The sequence below is a fragment of the Gracilinanus agilis genome, chromosome 1 (assembly GCF_016433145.1).
Source record: "Gracilinanus agilis isolate LMUSP501 chromosome 1, AgileGrace, whole genome shotgun sequence".
Lineage (NCBI taxonomy): Eukaryota > Metazoa > Chordata > Mammalia > Didelphimorphia > Didelphidae > Gracilinanus > Gracilinanus agilis.
In genome coordinates this window covers 477,072,398-477,086,358 of record NC_058130.1, presented here as the reverse complement: position 1 = coordinate 477,086,358, position 13,961 = coordinate 477,072,398, and positions in this window count along the sequence as shown.

Below are 13,961 nucleotides of genomic sequence, written 5' to 3'. Positions count from 1 at the left end.
TGTGACTTCAAAGCAAAAAACATCTCCAGGATCCAGCTCTGACCTCCTGTGACTCTCTAATTTGATCCAGTGAAGAAATTAAAAGGGTGGCTCAGTGGATAGAGAGCCAGGCCTAGAGCCTGAAGTCCTGGGTTCAAATGCGAGTTCAGACACTTGCTGAATGTATGATTGGATTGCCTAGCCCTTATGACTTTTCTGTTCTTGGAATTGATATTTAATATAAATTTGAAGACATAAGGTGTTGTTTTTGTTTTAAAGAAGAAATTAAATACCAGAGGCCAGAATTCATTTAGTGGAATGAAGTTAAAAGAATTGCAGCTTTCAATTCACAAAAAAAGAAAAGCTTCCTGGAAATTATATAATGGGGATGAGGGGACTGCTCAAAGAGAGTCTATTCTCATAGGCTAGAATTTAAAAAACTAACAGATGATTCCATAGCCAAAAAGTTAAATGATTAGAGCCAGGTACACTACTGTCCTTATACTACTGGATTTGGACTTCCTGAAAGAGACACCATCTCAAGAAGTCTTACCAGATCCCCATCACACCATGATGGGGACATGAATAGCTTTAAAAGGCAAACAGTAGTAATTTCAACCAATTACTTGTATTTAATATCAGAGGAAAACATGGTACCAAAGGAGTTCAAATTAGAGAGTGGTGTTGAGAGCCGTTGGATGTAGAAAGCCATTGGAGAAATAGGATCAAATTTAGGGCCTGTTATCTGGATTCCCTACATGACCAATCCAGGCTGAAGCAGTCTTTGTGTTTGGTTCTGGTCACCTGAGCCCCAAAAAGCTCTGGTACCAGCAGGTAGGTTAATCCAAAAACAACTTGATCCCTCCAAGAGGCTATTAGGAGTCATTTAGAGAAACAGAGTCTGTAACAGATATTTTATCTGGATCCCATTACAAAATCATCGGCAAGTAAAACTGTGTGTATGATTTTTCTGCACTGCATGTCAGGACGCAGACAGAATGGGCCATCTAAGATAAAAATCTGAGGCTCCTCTTTTGACTCAGTCTTTGATCCCCACCTTTCTTAGAATTCTTATTGGAGAGCTTTGAAGTAGCAGACCAGCATCTACTGAGTTGATGATTCCTTTCCTTGATAATTGAGAAGCCTGAATCCTAACAAATGTTACTTAGATAAGATTGCACATTTAGATTAGAACTGGCTCCTTTAGTCTGGATTTCATTTGGCCAAATGCAGGATTCGATTGGTGAGCATCTCCATGGGGTATTTCCGCTCCCAGAATTATCCCCTACTAAGTTGGTGGTTGGAATTTGACCATTTGTCTTTGCACCTTTACTCTTTAGACTTCAATGGGTTATTTGTTATCCCTTCACTGCTGTAACTCTTTTTTTGTGTTCTTTGCTTGAAATCAGTATATAATAAACTCCCAAGCCCACAGAATTCAGAACAGCATGGGCTAACCTCTAATCTAGTTGTTCTCATTTTCTTTCTCCTGCCTTAACCATCCTATGCCACCAACGTGGACCCCAAAAACATATAGAGGCTGGCCCCCTATAGAGTGGTAGGGTCAGACTTGTGCCTAAGGATAATCACTTTGATGATGGCTCAATGGAAGATTGCTTGAAGTGGTGAGAGGTATGAAGTAGAGGGATTATTTAGAGGGCTATTGCAGTAATTCAGATGAGAGATGAGGAGAGCCTGGACTAGACTTGTGGTTGTATATGAGGCAAGAAAGGGATGTAGAAGAGAAGTTCTGTGAAAGTAGAAATATTAAGATTTGGCAATAGTGTACAAATGGGATAAGAGTAAAAAGTCTAAGAACAATGAGATTGAGGGCTTGGGGGCCTAAAAAGATGATAGTAGCCCTCTAGGCAGAAATAGGAAGTTTAGAGGAGGGTTAGGGCAAAGATAATGGGTTCTTTTTTGAAAGTATTAAAGCAAAGGAGTTTGAAGTCATGTGTACCTTCTAATTGAAAAGTCCCTCTACTTTGGTCCTGAGCATGTATCCCTCTGTCTGCCAGGACTATTAGGAAGTAGCATTACATCCTTGATCAAGGGACCTCTGACTTCCTGGCTTTTCTGGCCTGTTGAGAGGGGATTTATATCTTTTAGCAAAGACCACCTCATCTGAAGGATGGGAAAGAGCAACATAAGCAGATATGCCATCCATCCCTTTTATACTTGTTTCAAAATCAACCACAAAGCAGATATTATCACATCTCCTTGCAGACAAGGGGCAAGGTAAAGTCATCTCTCTTATCTTGTCTTTACACATTAGTCTTTTACAATAATATTGTGTGGAACTTAAAGTTCTTCTTAAGATACACATTTCTTGTTTTCTATCACATTTTATTTGTTTTTCAATGGCATTTTCAAGTTTTAATATTCTCTTTTCTGCCATAATAGAAAATTTACTGTTTCCTTCCTACTTTTGGTAAACTTTTTTTATGACAAAATGTCAATAAACACAGACTTTTAGGAGTCATCAAGTCAAATATGAAACAGAAGAATTTCATACAATATTTAACAACTCAGCTAGAAAAGTGGGAAGGACCTACTTGTACAAAAATATTTATAGCTGCTCTTTTAGTGGTGGCAAAGAATTGGAAACTAAAGGGGTGTCCATCAATTGGGGAATGGTTGAACAAACTGTGGTATATGCTGGTGGCAGAATCCTATTGTGGTATAAGAAATGATGAGTAGGGAGATTTCAGAAAAAAAACAAAAAGACCTGCATGAACTGATGGCAAATGGAATAAGCAGAACCAGGAGAACACTGTACACAGTAATAGTAATAGTGCATGATGATCAACTATGAAAGACTCAGCTATTCAATAATATAATGATCTGGGACAATACTGAGGGACTTATGCTTTGATTTGAATTCCAACTCAAACAGTTTTCTCCAGAGCTGGATAGTATTATTTGTCATAACATTTTTCACTTTAGCTTGTGTTTTTATTTTGGTTTTGGTTTTATATGAGTATTTTCATTACAATAGTCAATATGAAAGTAAGTTTTCCATGATAATGTACATATACTCTAGGATCAAATTTCTTACCACCTCCAGGAAGGGGTAGGAAAGGGAGACAATTTGGATCTTATCTAAGAGAACACATGTTGAAAATTGTTATTACATGTAAGAGGGAAAATAAAATCAATAAGCTAAAAAAAAGCTAGACCTTTCCAGAAAGATCTACTATTTAACTTTAAATTTTTAACTTTGTTCCTCTTTCAGCTATAAAAGTATCTTGACCCCATAATATTTCACCTTGCATAAAAGAAATGAATGAGAGCTTAAGGAAGCTTTTGTTTAAAAGCTAAAAACATAACAGGGAACTAAACTAGGAAATTCTGATTAAAAGGAAATCATCCCCTTTCTGTCCTATTATTTTTAAAACTTTATAAATTTCTCTCAAGTCTAAGTTTTTCTAGAAATATGAATATATGAGAAGTGAGAAGACTTGAAAAAAGTAATGTCTTCTGAAAAATCAACATCCTAAATCTTGGTCTTCCAGAGAATGCTGAATCCTTTAGTATTATAGATGACAAAAATACTGACATCTAGCTCCATCTAGTGTTGAATGGTCATTATTGCAGCCAATTCGGCTTCAAACTGGCACAAACAACTCCATTTTTAGATCAGATGCTAATTTCCCATGATTCTTCAGGATAATATTCTGGATCATTAACACCAGGGCCAGTGATCCTGCACTCTCAGATACAGGTTTTTTTTTAATTAGTAAAATAAAATGAAAATAGTAGAAATCAAAGAAAAAGACAAGTTGGCTCGTTATTTGAATAATTCCTAAAGTCAATCAACAAATGTGCCATGCACCCTATAGGGGAGTCTGGGTATACTACAAAAGACATTTCCTGCTGGTGAGGAGCTTACAGTCTGAGGGAGAGAGCACACAAAACAGTTATTTACAAACAAGCTATAGTTATAATGAATTGGAAACAATCAAAGGGAAGGCTTTAGAATTAAGCGGGATTGGGAAACCTTACTGCAGAAGATATTTTAGCTGGAACTTGAAGGAAGCCAGAGAAACAAAGGGGTAGAGATGACAATAGAGAACATTCTGGGTATGGGAGATAGCCAGGGAAAATGCAGGGAATCAGGAGATAGAATTATTAGAAGCTATAAAATATTAAATGCAAAATCTCCCTGATGGAGAAAATGAGTTTTTCCCCCCTTTTGGCAAAGTCAGCTAACATAAAGCTAATTATCACCTTATTCTGTCACTTTCATATCTTAGATTTAGAAAGAAGGCCTGAGGAAGGGCAGGGAAGAAGCACTCACAGTGCAAATGTGATATTAGTGAATTTTGCAGGGGTGGCTAAATTTGTCAAAAATGAACAAAACTGAGGATTTAGCCCTTAGTCTTTGCTTATGTCCCATTCTCTCCCCCAATTTAATCAGTTTCTCTGAGCATCAGTTTTTTCCTCTTAGGAATGATATAAGGGAGCTTGGCCTTTGAGCCTTTCCCTAGTTTCTATATCTACACTGATTTAGAAGCTTCCTGAACCTTCTTGAGTCCCTTGCTTCTTTCTCCAAGTTCAGTTCTGTCCTATGTTGTTAATTATATTTGTCAAGGTGGTACTATTTCTAGTAGCTTGTGTGGTTTAGAATTGCCTTGGTTTCTAGATCTTGATGAGAAACATCAGGGTTAACCTGATAAAACAATGGAAAGTTACCCTGGAAGTAAACCTGCAAATATACGTATAAGTATCCAAATAGTTATAATAATGAGTCTTTAATCTGAGCAAGGAAATTATAAAAAAAAAATCACACTGATTCACAGCATTGGGGTTATAATCTGGCAAAACATGTAGAGCCTTAGTACTGGGACTTCCACTGAACTATAAAAAATGGGTGATTAAATAGTCTTTTGAAAAGGGAGAAAAAGCAGAGTTCAGGGAAGCATGGTAAAGACAACTGCTAGAGGCCAACAAATTCTTTTGGATTGTCCTCTTTACCTTCAATCTTTGGGTTCCTATGAAAGGCAAGAACAATTCAGAGTCATTCTCTGCCTTTTGATTTCTTTGTTTTAACACTCTGGGAAAGTCATTAGAGATTCCCTGAAAATGAGAAAAGAAAATAAATCTACTTAATCATAGACTAGATGATATTTGAACTTTCCAAGCTATATTTTCTAGATTCATGCCTAAATAGGTTCCACAAGTCTAATCTGGTTCATGATTCTTTTTGAGCTAGATGTCTTACATCCATGTTGGTGAGCCTACGGCAAATATGCTGATGTGTCCCTTCCCCCTTTCCACATGTACTTGATGACATTTATCACATCACCCACCTCTGCCCAATAGCCCAATGGGAACACTTCCTCCCTCCCCTGTGGCATGAGGGTTGCAGTTTGGGCACTCAGTCTCTAAAAGGTTGGCCATTACCATCCTACATTAAACACATACAGATTTCTTTCATCTTCAGGAAAAAAGTGGTGACATAAAACCATGGCAATTTATTATTCATCTGCTGGAATACCCTGGATTAAGTTCATTTGTTAATTCTATAATCCCTGGTTTATTCAGTCAACCATGAAGTCTTCTAGTGGATTTGGCTATTTTGCCATCATTCCCATTTGATTATTTAGTAATAGCTAAATAGCCTGACCCCCTAATGTGAATAGTCTTCTTCATTCAGGTGAAAATATAAATAGGAAACCTTTATATTCTTGCAAAAATAGGTATGCACTGCAAGAAAGTGGCATGTGCATAGGCTTGTTGCAGTAAGTCTTCTTTTATTCCCAACCCTAATGCAAAGTTCCCTCCCCTTCTGTTCTTCATAACCTGAGTACTAGAAGTGCAGTCTTCCCAAAAAATTCCACCTAATATCCCCCTCCCATTACATACATTTCCATACATTGCATGTGCAGAAAATGACTTGCCAAATCCTGCTCAGAGGTGGGAAGAGAATATTCTTTAGCTTCATTAATTCTTATTAAGCATGCAAAGCAATCATTGGGATCACCTTCAGATTTCATTGCTGACCTTAGCTGTCTTTAACCTGTTCCAACAGCCCCTTTACCTCTTTCCCATTCCTTCTTCCTTCATTGATCATTATCTTTTTGTTAAGAGCCACACCCTTCTATTTCTTACATTTCTCTCCTCTACTTCTTGCTAATGTTGCTCTCATTCATTTGACATATTTTCCAATTTCTACAACATTCGGTGACATTTCCTTTCCTCGGTCTCTATATCACTATCTGAAATGCAAAAGAATATAACTGAAAAAAAAATAAAATCTAGTGACTACTTAGGAGACAGGGACCAAAATTAGGAGGAATATTATGCTACATGGGGATCCCGAGTTCCCAGGCATCCAGTTCTTTGGCATTGTTCTGACTTGTAGTGGGTGGCCATGAGGTGGTATGGATCCTAATGAGAACTTGCAGGAAACTAACAGTATAGATTAGATTTATCCCATCATTTCAGATGAAAAAATTAGTGACCCTCTAATCTCCATTTTGCTTAACTTTGTTTCATATTAGGGAGACTCAATATTGCCAAGGCCAAACATCAGGCCAGTTGAAATGGATTTTGGCCTAAAGTGTCTCTATCCTGATTTTGAATCCCATTTGTGTAAACTGTAGAAATGAATACAGTAATACAATAGCAATTAACATCAGACTTATTTGTATTTTAGTAGCTTATCACCAAAGCCAATATTTCATTTCAGTTGTCTCACTTACTTATCTGAATTAAAAACCTACCCTTTGACAGTAAGGGATAGGGATATTTGCTTCTTTTGTTCCAAGCGGTTTGTAGATGTTCTGGCTAAAATCTTTTACAGAGAAGATTCCAATACAAATTATTACAACTTTTCAAATATTACTAAACTATCAGCCGCTCACAGTGCACTTAAAATTCAGAAACTTAGGGTTTAACATGTCCAATTAGAAACATTTAATTCTATTTGTTAAATTTATCTAACCTGTCACTTTCTCATTATTTTACATTTCAAGAGGAGGATTTAGATGCTATTAGGAATCTAACCCTCTAAAAAAACCTCATAATTGATAAAACTTCTTTGCAAATAAATTTATCTACTTCCAGTTTCACTGATTATACCAATAATGAACTTAGAGACTAGTTACAACAATTAAAACAAATTAAACAATTATTAAAATAAAATTAAAACAAACACACAGGGTGGGGTGAAGATACACTTAATTCCTAATGGCATGCAGAGAATTGAGTTGCCTATAATAGAACATATTTGGTTACTAAGCACTTTCAGATTTTAAGAACTTCAATTACTAATTCATCTGATATTTGTGATATGGGATGACATAATAGACTGAAAACAGTCATCTTACAATTTGCATTATGCTCACATCTTCCATTGACTTGTTCTGATTATAGAAATTTGCCATGAATGGAAAAAGCAGGGAAAGGATAGAGTCAACTATTTGACTTCAGGTAAAAATCAGAGCTATCATCATTCATGCAATAACCAGCCTCAGGAATATTCAGAATCAGGTGGGCCTATCAAGTTAGAAGGATCCTATTCCAGCTTGGACTGAGATTTTTGAGTCAAGCTGAGAAAACTTGGACTTTCAACTTTTATAAGGACCTGAACCTGCAACTGTTCACATTTCTCCAAGTGCCTTGTGGCTTTTCTCAATCTAACAATAACTGAATTCAGAACTCAATATCAGTTGGGATCCCAAGAGCTTGGCCTCAAATGGGTAATCTCACCAGTCACAGTTTAGAGCTGAACATTTTCCAGGATTCACATATACACAGAAGAGATTTACTCTATTCTCTTAAAGTAGAACTCACCTTGGCATAAATTAGAAATCATTCTAGTATTATGGACAAGCGAATTCTTAATAATCCAGTTTCCTTGTTTAGAAATTCCATAACCCAAACAAGAGCTTGCAGGGCTGATTACTTTGCCCACTCAAATGACTTCTTATAATCATACTATATGGAAAAGTTAAAAAGAAAAACATTTTATCCATAAACTTGTAAGTACAAATTCTTTATTTCCTTTATTCTCTCTTCACATAATTTAATCCTCACAGACTCTCATTCTACAATGGATATAACTAGTAGGATTTTATCCCAAACTATGATAACTTATTTATCTGGGAGACTTCAGGGCCATGAGCTTGTCCCCATTTTGATACTTAAAAGTTTTTCTTTCTGTATTCAGGGAAAAAAAGATTGTTTTCATTGGAATTCAAAAACTATTATAAAATGAAAAGGAGATTCACATACCTTACAAAAAATAAGATTCAATATCTAAATATTCAAATGAAAACTGTAGTACTACTAGTTGGTTGTTCCCCAATTCACACACCTTTTCCTTGAGCCAGAAGAGAGTTAATAAATCAGCAAGCAGCTTAACTTTTTAGTAGCACTATCTCACACCTGTCTTTCTATGATTAATTATGGCTTCATCATCTAGCTGTTTAAACTATTACCAATACTTAATGCAACTAAGATGATTCTCATCTCCCAGTAGAGTTAAACTTATTAGCATCAAAACATTCACCCATTTTACTTTCAAATCTTGTTTACTCGATTAAGGCAAACAAATTATAACTTTCCTTATTCCTCATTTCTACATCCTTGGAATTTTCTAAATAAGCCTCCCCTTTGGATTTTAAAGTTCCTTCATTGCTCTCATAATCAGATTTACTACTTCTCAAACCTTCTTCTACTTTGATTTTCACCACCATAATTCAAATAAAATTCACTACACTAAGTATCACTTTAATTGTTCATCAGTAACTCAAAAGAATCCCGATTTTTAAAAGACTGTATCATTTAAACATTATATCTTAGCACATGGATTTATCTAATTCATGTCAGAAATTTAGTCCATAGTACAAATTGGTAAACTGAGATACCTACAAAATCCATGATATGTGCAGATTGCATTAGTCATCTGTTTACATTCCAGCAATGAAACCATTCTTATCCTAAAAGTATAGATTTTTAAAAGTAATCTATAGAATATTTACCATATGCCATATGGTATTTAACAGTATTCCAAACTACTGATAGATGTTCCAACTCAAATTTACAGATTTAGAACTTCTTCTTTCCTAATGCTGATTTTTCTGACTGTTAGTTATGTGTTATTTCCAAGTTAACAAATGGTGGCAGTGGTGGGATTCAAAGTGAAAACTGCCTGAGGCCACCTGATAAAGGAAATCTGAACCTGCAGGTTGTTATGAGCAGCTGGGGGCTCAGGAGATGCTAGTGATGGTTGCTTAAAATATGATACCCTAACCACAGCTGGATGTGAATATAGATTTGTTCCCACACCAGCTGGGTTAAGCCTCATTTAAGAGATCAAGAATTCTTTGCTAAACCACAGGGCCTTAGAAATGTCATAATTAGATTAAATCTACACTGCCCATCTTTAGATTTAATCAACAAAAGTGAGAACATCTCCAATTTTGGGTCCATAACCCATGTGTGCTAGAGTGGGTGACGAATCAGAATCAACTGACTGCCCCCTAGGCAGTCCTAAGAGAAGTGTCTGTTGTGATTGGACACACAAACTAGGAGGGAGGAGGCACAGGAAGTGACGCATAAGTGACCCCTTTAAAAAGAGACCTCAGTCAGCTGGGCTAGGTCTTCTAGCTCTTCTGGTTCGTGGAGGAGTGCTGGCTGGGACACTGAGACCTTGGTGAGACTGCTCTTAATATCTTCTTTGGAATTCCATGTGGTGAGTTTAAAGGCTGAATATTCCCGAACTTCTCTTAAGGAACTTCCCTTTAACAGAGACCCTGTGACTGAAGCTTTTGCTTCATTCATCTCCAGGCTACCCTGGCCCTCTGACTCTCTGCATGGGTTAATTAGATCTACCTGGATTAATTAGAGAATCATAGTAATTTACCTACTATGTTAGATTCTTTTTCCTTATTTCTTCTATCTCTTCTCAATTGTAAATAAATTTCCATAAAAGTCAATTTTGACTTCAGGTTATTCCTTAGTTGGGGATTTTTCCCCTGGCAACCAATATTTTAATATTCAACCCCCCAAAAAATTTCCCCCCTTACAGAAACCAATCCAGCCAGGCAGTTGGTAGATGTTCCAGGAAGTAGAATGTGACTTCCTAAAACCTTAGAAATGAAGGATCACACTGGCTTGGAAAGACTAAAGCCAGCTAGTGATGTTATCTGGATCTGACTGCTTGAGACTAGTTGCTGTAAGGTAAGTAGTTGGTTTCAAATATTATTTAGGCTTTAGGGTCAAACAGGGGTTATTTGTAATCAAATTGAGGGTAGGAAAGAGTGAGAAGGAAAGGTGGGTGAAGGGTACACCCTAAGTGAACTTGGCTAATATTACAAACTAAAATAAATCTTGAAGCACAAGTTGTTCCTAAGATGCAGAGTATGAGAAGACTTTGAGGGACACTTCCCAATTTTGTTATTGGCTGTAAGGCCCCTGGGTCAGAATGCTATTGTTTTCTTAAAAGTGACTGTTCACTCTTGCTTGATTTAATGGTTGTTGGCTATGCCAATAGGGTATTGATTTGGCTAGCAATGAAGGTTGTCCCTACCTGCCTGCCTAATTCAAATCTCCCAAACCACCCAGGGGCTCAGTTCTACCACCTCCTCCCTAACCCTTGAGATGAGAGAAAGAAGTGAAGACCCCAGGGATTTGTGGACCCTCAATTTATACTCTGTCCTTAACTGTCACCCTGACATATGCCTTGGGTACTTTGCCAGGTTCTGTGTTCCAAAGTGGCAAACTGCTAACTTGTACCTACAGAAAATGGCTGCCAATTTCTGCATATCACAAGGTACCCTCAGAACTCATTTGGAGTTCTGAAGTTGGGAATTCAGTTGTAAGGTTGGCTGAGTAAGTTCCCATTCTCGAATAAAGAACCCAACCTTGCATTAAAAAAAAATCTACTCTTTAATCAGGAGGTGCAATGGGCAATCATGGGTCTGTGATGCCCATCAAGAGCCCCTCTAGGCGGGCTACTACAGAAAGTAAGGGCAACTGTGGATCTATGGTGCTGGCTGAGAGTTTCCCTGAGGGAATTGCTACAGAAAATAAGGGATACCTTAATGCTAAGGAGCCAGCTCAGGGACCTCTTATGGGACTGCTGCAGAATATATGTTTTCAGAGTATGGGCCTAGTACATGTAGGTATTTACACAAGTGCCAGAAATTAACTCAATCTGATCCCAAGGGAGGCTGGCCAGAGTGGGGCTCTTTTGATAGCAAAAAAAAATTGTTTTTCTGCAGTCTGTGTTGAGTGAAGCAGGTCTGGAGATCGAGCAGGATGAAAGAGAGGCTTTCAACCAATGGCTTGAGGAATGTACTATAAGAAAATCCAGGTCAGAACAATCTGGGAACCAAGAGAAAGGTAAGAGTAAAAAAAAAGTGTAAACAAGGAAGAGAACCCAGTTGACCTGGGAGAGCAGTCTAAGGAATGGAGTAGGAAGAAAGCTGACGTGCAGATAAGGAAGTTACAGAAAGAGGTGGAAGACTTTAAAGAGCTGCTAAAAGGCTCTGGTAAACTCAAAACTCCTTACAGGCACAGCCCACCCAAGCCTTTAGGCTCACCTGAGGCCCCCATTCCTCAATTTCCTTTTAAAATTAAGGGGAAAAAAGGCATGAAAGCCATGCAAGCATCTCTCATCCTCCTAGACCAAAGCAGAGCTTAAATCTATGGCTAAGGAATTTCCAAAAGCTAGAGAAAGCTCTATAGAATTTGCCAAAGAGTTTGAGGTGACTCTTTCTACTTATCAGCCTGGCTTGTCAGACCTTTATCAGCTGGCCCAAATATTGGTAGGCCCAGGAGAATATGCCAACCACTGGTTTACAATGGCTAAATGGGAAAACCCTTTAGAACACATAAACTAGTTAATGGCTAGAGAAGAAGGAACTGAAGCTCACCTCCAAGAGGCCAAGAAAATTGGAGAATCATTACTAGAAGCAATTCCCAAAACTTTTCCAAAATCTGTGAATTGGGGGGAAATTCCAGTTTGCATTCAGAATGCAAGAGAGTCAGGAATCTATGGTAAAAATAAGATGCTAATTACCTTCAGGGTGAACTCTGGACTTTCCCCAGACAGCCCTGATGGCTTAATCACTTTTAATACACTATATATAGAGGAGCTAAGCAAAGTCCTTTCAAAAAAGAGGGAAAGTGGATTGGAATATTATATCCACTGCTGATTTAGTTTATTTAGCTAGCAAGTTTCAACAAACCTTGGTGGAGGAAAAAGAAAAAGAGGCTGAAGTAGCAAAAAAGACCAATCAAATTATGAATTTGCAAATACAACAGTAGAAGCAAAGTGAACAAGAATCAGTTTCACCCTATGTTGCTAGATAGTCTCATTCCAGATATCTAGTCAAAAGGTGGAGGGATGAAAGATGTTCTTTTTGTAATAAGCCAGGGCACTTGAAAAAGGATCATAGATAGCTGCTACACAAATTGAAAAGATGCCAAGGTAAGTTCCAACTCTGCCTCTGGTGTGAGGGCTCTTCTGAGGAGTGTGAGGAGGTCTCACAGTGACAGGGCTCCAAGGACATAAAGGGGTTTTTTTCCAGTGGTCTCTCCAGTGGGCATCATTCACATCATAGTTGCCTCCCATCCTATTGAAATTCTCATAGATACTGGCTCCACAATGTCAGTTCTAAACACCACGACTCCCTTCCTTGGAGTACAAGCAAGTTTCTATAGTGAGGATTACAAACTGCATACAATCTGTTCATGTGTCCCAACATATCCTATTTATCCTAGGAGAAATGAGGGATACTCATCCTTTTCTTCTCTCCCCAGATGTCCCTCTACACCTTTTGGGCAGAGACGTTTTTTGGATAAATACAACGCCACAATCAAATTTTCCCCAAGGAGAGTTCAGGCTGTCCCTGTCCCAACTGAAAATCCTTCCCACTTTTCAAATATCCGAGCCTCCTATTGTGGCCTGCAATCCTCCACAGCTGGAGGAAATCCCTTCCTTCTTATGGGCTGCGGATTCCTCTAATATCAGGAGAATTTTAAACACCGCCCCCATACAAATTTAGTTAGACCCCTCCAAACATTTGTTCTGCCTGCATCCTTGAAGCTACATCACCTAGACTTAGGTTACACTACTGAATTTGAATTATATGTAAAAAAGAGAATTAGAGGGGGAAGGAGGTGAAACAGGTAAATAAGCACCAACGGGTTAATAGAGGGAGTAGAGGGTGATGGAATGATTTGGTAAAGTAAGTTAACTGCCTGTCACACAAATATACAAGAGAAACACTCCCACTTCCACAACACAAGACACAGCTGGGAGTGAGCTGTGACAGGATTGAGAATAGCAGTTAAACCCCCAACTGCCTCCTTAATCAAGTCAAGGATTAAACTTAACACTAATGGGTACTTGTTGGGTTTTAGGTAAGGAAACAAGCAGGAAAATACAAAACACAGTTTAGTAAAGCAGGGAAAGGGAGATGGGAGAGGTTTTACTATCTACTAATTAGGACCCAGCCAAATACCAGTTATATTGGGCTGGCTGGTATAAGTTGAGTTTTGCAGGATTTGCAAGAAGCCATGTCTGGGGGCAGGGCTTCCAGTTGGACATTTGGAATCTTGGGAGATTACTGATGCTATGCCAGGGCATGAGACCAATCGTCAGTTGGGCTGTACCCTATATGAGGGAGAGAGAAACTCAATCCAGGGTCTCAATCTTGAGCTGGAGATCCAGGTGGTGGGGACAAAACTTTATCTCTTTGATTTATTGATTAGGCCAAGAATCAACCAACATACCTGAAAATTACAGGATTTATTACTGAGCTTTAGGGTCTATTAATATCATTCAACAAATTACTACAGAAGATTTATCCATCTAATTCTCTTCAATCAAGCTGCAATCTAATCTGTCTGTAGGCAGAAAGTGACCATTAAAGCAGGCCAGTGGGTCTGGCTCAGCCCAGCCTTCAACATTCTGAAGCTGTTGGATTACATACTTTGAGCTAGGAATAGATTTCATTTAGGGA